Source organism: Crocodylus porosus, unplaced genomic scaffold, assembly GCF_001723895.1.
Source record: "Crocodylus porosus isolate Cpor-Errol unplaced genomic scaffold, CroPor_comp1, whole genome shotgun sequence".
Taxonomy (NCBI): domain Eukaryota; kingdom Metazoa; phylum Chordata; order Crocodylia; family Crocodylidae; genus Crocodylus; species Crocodylus porosus.
Genome location: NW_017728928.1, coordinates 414,829 through 424,781, shown reverse-complemented (window position 1 = coordinate 424,781; position 9,953 = coordinate 414,829). Strand labels below are relative to the sequence as shown.

General features: G+C 52.4%; 2 protein-coding genes across 4 annotated transcripts in view; one reads left to right on the top strand and one right to left on the bottom strand.

Moving 5' to 3' along the window:
* The window catches only part of CCDC40 (coiled-coil domain containing 40), a 31,533-nt gene that overhangs the window by 20,183 nt on the left and 1,397 nt on the right, over positions 1–9,953 (bottom strand). The gene's annotated exons all lie outside the window — the stretch shown is intronic.
* The window catches only part of TBC1D16 (TBC1 domain family member 16), a 34,600-nt gene continuing 27,279 nt past the window's right edge, over positions 2,633–9,953 (top strand). For 2 of the 3 annotated variants that reach the window (XM_019542265.1, XM_019542263.1), the window contains exon 1: positions 2,633–2,732. The gene's annotated coding sequence lies outside the window, so the exon portion shown is untranslated. Of the gene's footprint in view, positions 2,733–8,107; positions 8,230–9,953 lie in introns of those variants that run through there. The other variant, XM_019542264.1, reaches the window with a different exon arrangement.

Sequence of the window (9,953 nt, the reverse complement as noted above, 5' to 3'; positions counted from 1 at the left end):
CCGCCCGGGGGGGGGGTCGCTCTTCTCAGCCCCGAGCCCCGGTCGTGCAAATTTATACAAATGTTGATAAAAACCCGTGCAAATGGAGCTGTAAGGAAATATTTGTGCAAAATGGTGCAAGTGTTGGTGTATATGTATTCGTGCAGATGTTGGTGCAAATAAGTATACATGCAAGTGGTGCAAATCCATGTAAGTATTGGTGCAAATAGATATTCATGCAAATCGTGCAGGTAAATGTGCAGCTGTTAGTGCAAATAAATATTCCTGCAACTGATGCAAGTCCATGCATGTGTTGGTGCAAACATATACTCATGCAAATGTTGGTGCAAGTAAATCTTTGTGCAGATGTTGGTGCAAGTCCACATACATGTTGGTGCAAACACATGCAAACAGTGCAGATCAATATTTGTCCAATTGTTGGTGTAAATCTGCACAAATGTTGGTGCAAATAAATATTCATGCAGATGGTGCAAATCCATGCATATGCTGGTGCAAATAAGTGTTCAGGCAGATGTTGGTGCAAGTCCTTGCAAATAAGCTTCTGTGCAAAACTTGGTGCAAATAAATGGTGCAAAACCGTGCCAGGAACAGCTCCGAGCACTTCCAAGCTTCCCCAGCGGCTGCATCTCTCTGCTGGGCCAGGCGGGGGACAGTGCCGAGCTGCCGCCCATGGAGCCGCAAGGGGAGCAAGTTTTGGAAGCCATGTCCAGGGCACGGGGCTGGCAAGGCCTCTGCCCCTGCCTTTGCCGGGGTCTTCTGCAGTTGCACCCACCCACCCAGAAGAGGACCTGGTTGTGGCTGTAGTTGCAATCAAGACAACTGTAAGACAAAAATGTTTTTAAAAGAATCGCAGGAAATTTCACCAAAAAATCCAAGAAAAAGTTTAAAAAACCCAAATGAAATGACAAGGCCAGAATTGTTTGTTCATGGGGAGAAAAATCCCTGAAGACGCCTGGGCAGGGGTTGGACCAGTGAGGAGGGCACAGATGTACAGCGCCCGGAGCATGGGGATGGGTGCAAATGCCATCTCCAGTCACTGCCAGGTTCTCCTTCCTCGCCCCAGGGCTGAGTTCATCAAACTTTACAGAACATGATTGTGTTGCTTGGGGATCTGCTTTTCCCATTAAACAGCTGAGAAGTGATTTACTGCCAACAAGTATATGGGGAAAAGCTGCGTGCCCAGACCTTGTTTGCCCCAGCACGCTGCCTGGATTTAACTAAGGATGTCCTGAACTTGATTCATATCAGGGCAGCTCTGTGGGAACCTGTTAGTCACGATTTCTCACTGAGTTCACCTAAGTGATACAAGGCAATCAGAGAGCCAAATAAGAGCATATGCACAATGATGAAACACCAGTGATTAGTATTGTTAATTTGATACAACTTTCCTGTGCGGAGGAGGCATAAATCTCTCCTATCCCTATGATCTCTGAATATCCCAAACCAACATTCAATTTGCCAGAAACTTAGGAGCCAGAGGGGCGCATTTACACATGCATCATAGTTACTGCGCATTAAGTTTACTACCTGTAATAATAAGTATTGCCACTATGCACAGTCACGGTACTGAGCAGTAAGTGCCAGTGCACGCTTTTTACATGACACTAATGTGCAGTAAACTAATCTACGGCTCGGCTTCTGCTGGGACACACTAACATGCAGTACAATTAGTCTGCTGTGCATTTAGTGTCTGGTGTAGATGTACCCACTGTCCATTAAATTCACTGCCTCAAAACGTCATGAAGGCCAAGTTAGTTATTGCAAATTTAAAGCTCGGAGAACTGGGGGACACAGTCAAGGATTAGCTCAGCCAAGCCACACGTTAGCTCTCTCAGACCAGGACCTGGCAGCAGTCAGTCGATGATATCAGACTGTGTAGACACAAGGAAGGAGTGAATGTGCTATTGTTTAAATCCAGCAATTGCGCCCACGCCTTCCAGCTGTTAGGTGCGGCCGCCTTGAAGGGTGGGGGATTTGCTGGAGCGGCGTGGAAGAAACATCACTGCAATGAGGGGAATGATGGAGCGCGGGACTACACGGCACTGCGGGTCTTTGTTGCAGCCTGGTCTCGGGGGCACGGAAAGCAAAGGCAAGGTGGTGCCTGGCAGGTCTGCAGGGTGGGTTCGCCCCAGCAAACAGACTCACATGCTTGATTCTTGGAGCATCCCGGGAAGGGCCGAACCCAGAGGCCTTCGTGCAAGAGGGATGGCACTGGTGCCAGGGCAGCTTGCCCCCCACCTCGCATTGCCTCTTCCGTGGGGGCCGCACATGTCACCAACACAGATTTATCCTGGGTGCACCCACAAGCAGCGAAGCGGAGGAGCCACCGAGCTGCATCCCGCTGCAGGGAGCTCTCAGCCCTGCACACCAGTACCACCCCCCCCTTGTCAACCCCTGCGAACCCCTCCGGGGTGGGAAGGGCAAGGAGCTGCGCCGCCGCGCCCCGCCAGCAGAGCGGCGACGGTCCTCCTGCGGAGCAGCTGCGGGGCCCCTCTTGGCGACCACATCGTCGACACGGAAGTGCAGCCAACCCGGAAGCGGACGCCGGCGGCAGACTCCGGTGCCGCGGCCCGCCGCCCCCTCCCCCCCGTGCCTCCTCGGGAGGGGGCGGGGTCGACACACGCGCGGGGTGGGGCTTGTCGCGGCCCCGCTCCCCGGTCGGAGCTAGGCGGCGGCGGCTGCAGCGGGCAACGGCGGCGGGTCCTGGCCCGACCCCTGCGACCAGGGCCCGGGTGGGTACCTGCATGCTCGGGGCCGGGCCTCTGCATGCCCCCCCCGGGGGGAGGAGGGGCAGATTTGCACCCCCCACCCCGGGATGAATGCGAGGTGCCCCCCTGCCTCCTTCTGCAGATGACAACTGCCCATTTGCAATCCACCCTAATGACGGGGGGGGATATAATTGCCCCCGGGAGGGGAGGGGCGGATTTGCAACCCCCCCAGGACATGAATGCAAGAGTGCCCCTATTCCCCACCCCTGTGCATTTGCATGCCACCCTAATGACAGGGGATCTAATTGCTGCCCTGGGAGGAGGGGTGGATTTGCACCCTTATGGGGGGGAGGGGCAGATTTGCACCCCCCAGGAGATGAATGCAAGGTTGCCCCTCTCCCCACTGTCTGTAGATTCCACCTGTCCATTTGCATGCAACCCTAGTGACAGGGCTCTAATTACACCCCTGGGGGGTGGATTCCCACCCCCTCTGGGCTGTATGCAAGGTTGCCCCCTCACAGGTGCCGTCTGTCTGCTCCTTTTCCCCCAGCCCCGCTCCCCTCACGTGTCCTCCCCCTGCCTTCTGCAGCCCATGCTGCCAGAGAGGCTCCCTGCTGGGGGGCACCTGGCCCCCATCCTGGCTCCCTCCTCCACCCCACTTGTCTTGCCCAGCGGGCGGTCCCATCCTCGCAGGGTGGCAGCAGAGCCCCAGCGCTGCTGGGTGTGCTGGCATGCAACAAGCTGCCTGCTGGGCTCTGCAGCCAGTCAGTCTGTCATGTGTGGAGTGAATGCATCTGCTTTTTTGTGATGGAGGCCAGTGATTCTTCCCCTCTCTTCAGCGCTGGGGAGGCCACATCTGGAGTCCTGTGTCCAGCTGCGGCCCGCCCACTAGAGAAAGGATGGGGACACATTGGAGAGAGGCCAGCGGAGGGCAGTGAAAATGGTTGGGAGGCTGGGGGACAGGACTGGTGAGGAGAGGCTGAGGGAAATGGGTTTATTGAGTCTGCAGAAGGGAAGACCAAGGGGGATTGAATAGCAGCCTTCAACTCCCTGCAGGGCGGTTGCAAAGAGGATGGAGCTGGACTGTTCTCAGTGGGGACAGATAATGAACAGGGAGCAATGGCCTCAACTTGCAGCAAGGGAAATTGAGGTTGGATATTAGGAAAAACTCTCTCATCAGGGTGAAGCACTGGAACAGGCTCCCCAGAGAGGTGGTGGAGTCTCCATCTTTGGAGGTTTTGAAGACCCAGGTAGACAAAGCCTTGCCTGGGATGATGTAGTTGGGGCTGGTCCTGCTTGGAGCTTGGACTAGATGTGACCTCCCGAGGTCCCTTCCAACTTGTTTTCTATGATTTTTTACTGAGCAGCAACCATCTCAATGGCACCTTAACTTTTATCCTGCTGTTTCTCCTCCTCCTCCCTTTGTCCTTTATGAGTCATGTTGGCTGGCCTTCCTTTGGCTAGCCGACTGGCTCTCTTGAGGAGCATGCGGATGGTGCTCTTAAACGAGCTGCAGTTTCTCAAGGAAACTAAGCCATGATTTCTCCAGGTGAGGAAAGGCTACAGAGGCCTGCTTGGTTTGGAAGAGAGAGGCTTGAGAGGAGACACAAGAAGGGTTTACAACGTGTTAAATGCCGAAGAGAAAGTCCCTTGGGATTTATTATTGACTCTCTCTCACCAGACAAGAATGAGTGGTCACAGCGTGAAACGAGCAGGCCATACATTTAAAACTAGCAAAGGAATGTTTTGTTTCATATCACATCATTAAAGTGTGGAAGTTATTGCCACCAAGATGCTGAGAGCGTAGCCAGATTCACAAAGGGATCAGACACGTTTTTGGAGGAAAGGGGCATCAGGAGCTATTGAGCGAGGGGCATGGCCTCTGAGTCAGAACTTCCTAGGCCTGAAATGCTGGAGGCTGCAAGTGGGAGAGGAACAGCGAGAAAAAACCACGGTTGAACCCAGGTCACTCTGCCTTTCAGCCTCCACCCTCTGCCGTGTGATGCAGGAGCCTGGGCAGGATGGGCCTCTTTCCCGGGCAGTAAATGGTAGTTCTTATGATCTTAAGGAAAAGAAGCCAGGTGCTTTCCTTGTCCTCTCCCTGCTCTCCAGGAGACATGCAACATATTGCCAAAGATGAAACTGGGAATAGCTTTCAGACTTTTCCCTCTGGCAGTTTGGAGCAGCCCCAACTGTCTCCTGGCCCAATTTGTTGCACCCCAAACATGAAACAAAGTTTGTTTGTCTTGTAACTGTCCTCTGGATTGTCACCATCCTTGGTACTTTGTTTGCTGTAGTTTTATCATCAGCTGAATCATAAAGAGTGGTGTTGGGCATCAACGCTAGAAATTTGACAGCTCGTCCAGCAGTTGGTCCAATAAGAGCTATCACAAAAATCTTGCCTCTTGTACAGATTAATGTAAGCGTTTTCACTCTGACTGCATGGCAGTTGTCTGATTTAGGACCTGCAAGCTCTTTGAAGCGAGGTCAGCGTGGTGATATATTACTTATCAGACGGTTGGAAGCTAACTCATCTTCCCCTGGCCCCATCTACGTATCCGCCTATCCTCAAACTATGAGCTCCTGAGAGGGGGGGATCTGCCTTCTTGACGGCCTGGAAAGCACAGAATTGCTACCGTGAAACCAGTCAGGAATAACAATGAAAGTTATTGAGGGCAAGATAATGGATGTGTTGAACCCAGATGCTTTCAGTATTGTTCAGTGACAGGTTTCTGAGTTGTGGGCTTTTGATTAAGCCTTTATACTCTCCATGACAGAATTCCCTTGATGGGTTATAAAGAGCAAGTCTAGCTTATTCCTACAGTATAATGCTCTATAGTGTCTTCTATACAAACTATTCCCAAATGCTTTGTAGAACTATCTAAATAGGTATAAAGAGGTAAGAAACAGAAAGTAAGAGGCACAGAGACAATTAGGAAGAGTGAGAAAGAATAAAGAGATTTTCAAATGACAGACACAGAAAGAGGGCCCAGGTGGATAGACACAGCGAGGTGCTCCCAGGCTGGTGAAGCAGGAGAGAAGGCTTTTGCATAGACTGTGATGAGATTTGAAGAGGGGAGACTGGGACGAGTGGAAGGTTGGGCTGGATCAAGTCTGTGAAAGGCTTAGGGAAACAAAATGGGAACTTTAAGCTGTTCCCTGCAATGAATAGACATCTGTGGAGACATACGGAGAGGAGGTTATTTGGCCACACCTGTTTGAGAAAGCAGGGAGCGGTGCTCTCTGGAGCTGGGGAGACTAAGTTGAACTTTGGCAGCTTAGGCAAGGGGAGAAGAACCTCGCCCCCTGCTCCAGCAGCTTGGGTGGATCAGCATGTGAGATGTGCAGAAGCGCGACAGATGTGGAAGGAACCTGAAGAATCATTCAGAGGGAAGAGCTGCACCTGCCAGAGGGAAGTGCTCCTTCCTTTGAAATGTTTAGCAGTGGAAACCAGCCAGTTGAGTTGGTCAAGACAGACCGGGGTGGGCAGAGGGGTGGCAGCCAAGTGTGTCCCCACACCAGAAGAGAGTGGTTGCACTTTTGCCCCTCCTGTTACCATTCCCCAAGCCTCCCCACTGAAGGCACTTTGCTAGTCCACCTGGAGCATTTGGGCTGCCCAAGAGTCTGAATGCATCTTGCACTGGGCTCCTGGCATGCTTTATATACACGGTGATTAATATTGATGAGAATGAAGCCTCTGTCTGTGTGCAACTCCCCTGACCCAGAGTCATGTTTGAGTTTGTGAAGAATGAGCTGCCAGAGTGGTTTGCTCTGCTGGCAGTGAATTCCCCAGGCTGGGAGGCCAGTTCCTGTTCTGAGTCCTACACCGAGGTGCGGGTGAGATTTGATCCCAGTACTTAGATTTATGGTCATGTTCAGACCTAATGCAATTGGTGGTAACTCCATTGAAATCAAGAGGACCTAATTGAGGAGTGATTTTTGGCCCCTGGAGGGTTCGGTAAAGATCTTTGACTCCATTCTCAGCATCTTGCTGTGTAATCAGCATAAAGCCTGAGCTAAGCAGAGGGAGAAAGTTGCTTCTCGCTGACTGAATGAAGAATGCATCTTGTGCCTATGCTCTTGTCACATCTCAGCCTCTGGTGGGATGAGAGAGCTTTGAAACTGGCTCATGTTTAGCCAGCAATGCAGGCTGCTGGAAGTTCAGGAGACCAGCACTGGAGCAGTATTAAGGCAGCGCCGGGCAGGTAGCTTAAAAATAATGCCCTCCGACATCAACTGCAGAGATTGTATAAGTACCAGGGTTAAATAATGCATGACATGGTGACTGGTCTGAGGGAGCAGAATAGACCCGCGTGGAGTGCAGTGTGCTTTACAAGCGGTGATTCAGTTGCAGCATTTCCAAGCGTCTTCTCATAGCTGCCGTGTGTAGTAAGTGGGCTCCTCACTTGGCCAAAAAAGTGATGTTTTTACCATTTTGTCTTCGTGCCTAGTGGGGCAGGGAGTGATGGGCAGGCCCTGCTGGTAGCACCTCTCCCCCAGCTTTGGGATGCTGGGTCTCTCCAGTGGGATGCTGGCTCTGTTGTCCAATCTTTCCTGTGACCTGTGTTGCTTTCCCAGGTAGGGTGAGTTTTGTCCTGGACTTCAGTGGGGCCAAGCGTCCTTCCCTATGCTAGTAGCATCTCTTGCTCTTTCCTTAGCTTGGCACTCTGTGCTTGACTGCTGCTGCCAGTAGATTAGAGATGAAAGACTTTTGATGTGGCCTACTTCATTCTCTCCGTGTTATGGGACAGCTTCAGAATTATTCCCTCGGGTGTACGCTTCATTGCTGCAGATAGTCTTGTGCCAGCATCATTGCAAGCAGGTTGCAAGTGGTGATAGCAGCCTTCTGAATATAGAGGAATGGAGCTTGACAGCAGCTTGCTGAAGGTCCCATGGGATCTGTGGAAAACCTGTGGAGAGAGTGGGGGTGAGGACTCGTGGGTTCTTCCCTGCTATTACTACATTGCTGCTTCTCTCATAACAGACCACAAGCTAAGTGTCTCTTCCCTCCCCCTGGAGCGTGAGGACTAACCTCAGGGCTCTCCAGTGCAATGCAGTGTCAGGCTCACACAATATTAAAAATCAAGCCAAGTTTGTTGGCAGAAATTCCTCTCCTTGGAGAACTGCAAAGTAGAAAATGTTGCTCAATTCCAGCGTGAACCTGGCTCTTGTTTGACACCTCTGGAGCTCTTGTCTGTCCACAGGTTCCTGCTTCATTTCCAGAACCCTTTTATTTGGCTTTATTAGGGCCTGTATTAAAATTCAGCAGGATCCATTGCCAAATATGCAACTGCTCAGCCACTTAGCTCTTGGGTTACAGCCCGACCTCCCAGCTTAGGCTGCGGCTCAGTCTGGATGGACCAGACCTTCGGTGTTGGTCCCTGCGTAGCACTGCTCGGAGCCTGAAGAACAGGCAGGATCCTAGCCCAGGACTGCAGAAACCCTGTGCTCCTCTTTATCGGAGAACCGAGAGCTGTTTCGAATGGAGCCAGCAGCATTCGTCTCAGGAAGAGCTGCCAAGGTAGGGGTGTCCGTGTGCCAACCTGCAACAGGATCTTGTTGTTCAGCAGTTTGTGGAGCAGGGAGGGCCTTTGTAAACAGTAGCTGAGACACTGCTGGCAGAAGCTAGGCTTAGTGCACAGCGAAGGGGACAACTGAGGCAGCCCTGAGAGGAGGCAGCTGGCTGCTGGCTGCATGCTTTACCTCTGGGGTGCTGTGCTAGCTAAAGAGCACTGGCATCAGCTAAGACAGCGCTGCTCCTTCTCCCCACCTCTGCTTTCTTCCTTGCCTTTGTCTTTTATATTCCACTCTCTCTCTCCTTATACTCTGTTTTCTGCATGTCCTTTCACAGCATCTGATGAAGTGAGCTGCAGCTCATGAAAGCTTGTGCCATGTATAATTATCTCACACACCTTCCCTGCTCCCCCCCTCCCCCCCCACCTTGGTTAGTTTATAAAGTGCAAATCTACCCTGCCTTCTGATTGACTAAGAAAGCATCTAGGGGCTGCGAGAACAACAAGAGCAGCTGCAGCCAAAGTATTTGGTGGCAGCAGTTGAGAGTGGGAGAGTGCAATCTTGTGTGTGCTTAACAAATATTGGCACCCAGGCAAGCTTATCAGCTAACCCCGTGCTCCAGCTTCCGGAAGGCAGGGGAGGTGTCAGCCGCTGCCATGTTGGAATGATCTTGATTAAGCCAAAATAAAAGGCTAATCTGAAATGCCCCTTTTCCTTGTATGGGTGTAGGAGCTCATGCTGACACAGCAGCCCTGGCAACTCTCCCTCTCTGCATCCCCAGGACAAATGACAGGCACAGTCCAAGCTTCTGCTCCTGGCCCTTGCATCGGGCCAGAAGCAGACTGACCCCTGCCGCTGCAGAAGGACGAGGGGCAAAGAGGTTGTTCTGTCCCGTTGGCTGGGGCTGCCAACATTTGTGGTGCTTTTTGGCTCGTGTGATCTGAACAGCTGCAGGCTAGGAACAAGACCAACACACACTGACCTCGAGACGAACACGTGCTGACCTCGTCTCTGCAGCTGCCTCTCTCCTAACCAGGCCCCTGAACATCCACTCTTCCTGCCTGGACTGCAGCTTTTCTGCCGAGCCAGCTCAATGCACCTGCATGATTTCCTTACAGCACAGCTCCCTCCTTTTGAATCGCTCCCACCCGCTTTGCCCCGAAGAAACAGTCAAGGCAAGCCCTGAGGTCCTTCTCCGATCTCCCTTTCTGCAGATCTTCCACAGTTGCTTCAGTCTTTCTGAGCGCGGAGTAGGTAATGAACGGCCGCTGCTGCCGGTCATCAGCTGAGAAGGGCTCGGCCTCTTTCCCTGTCCCTGAAGGCCTCTGGAGGGCTGCCGTAGAGCTCTCGCCCCCTGGCACACTTTAGGTCTGTGCATCTCCTTGGGTTGCATTCCCTGAATCAGGATGCACGTGCCTTGATCTCCGGTGTTCCCTCCAACAGGTTCTGTGGGTCTAACGTGGGGGGCGGTGGCTAGCGTGGCTGGAAGCGTGGGTGCCCCTGCCCTGTTCAGGGACACCCATGCTCCAAGCTGGCTGGTCAGTACCACAAGCTCAGGTCAGCTTTCCCAACTCCCGGCATGCCAGTGCTGATGATATGCAGGTCACCCAGTGTCACGGGCTAGAGTTTCTGGTAGATGCTTGTGTTGAAACATTGCCCGTAACTTCTTATGGTGCCTTGCAACAGTGCCCGCTGCACCCTGTTCGGAGCTGGAAGGGGCTCCATCTATTT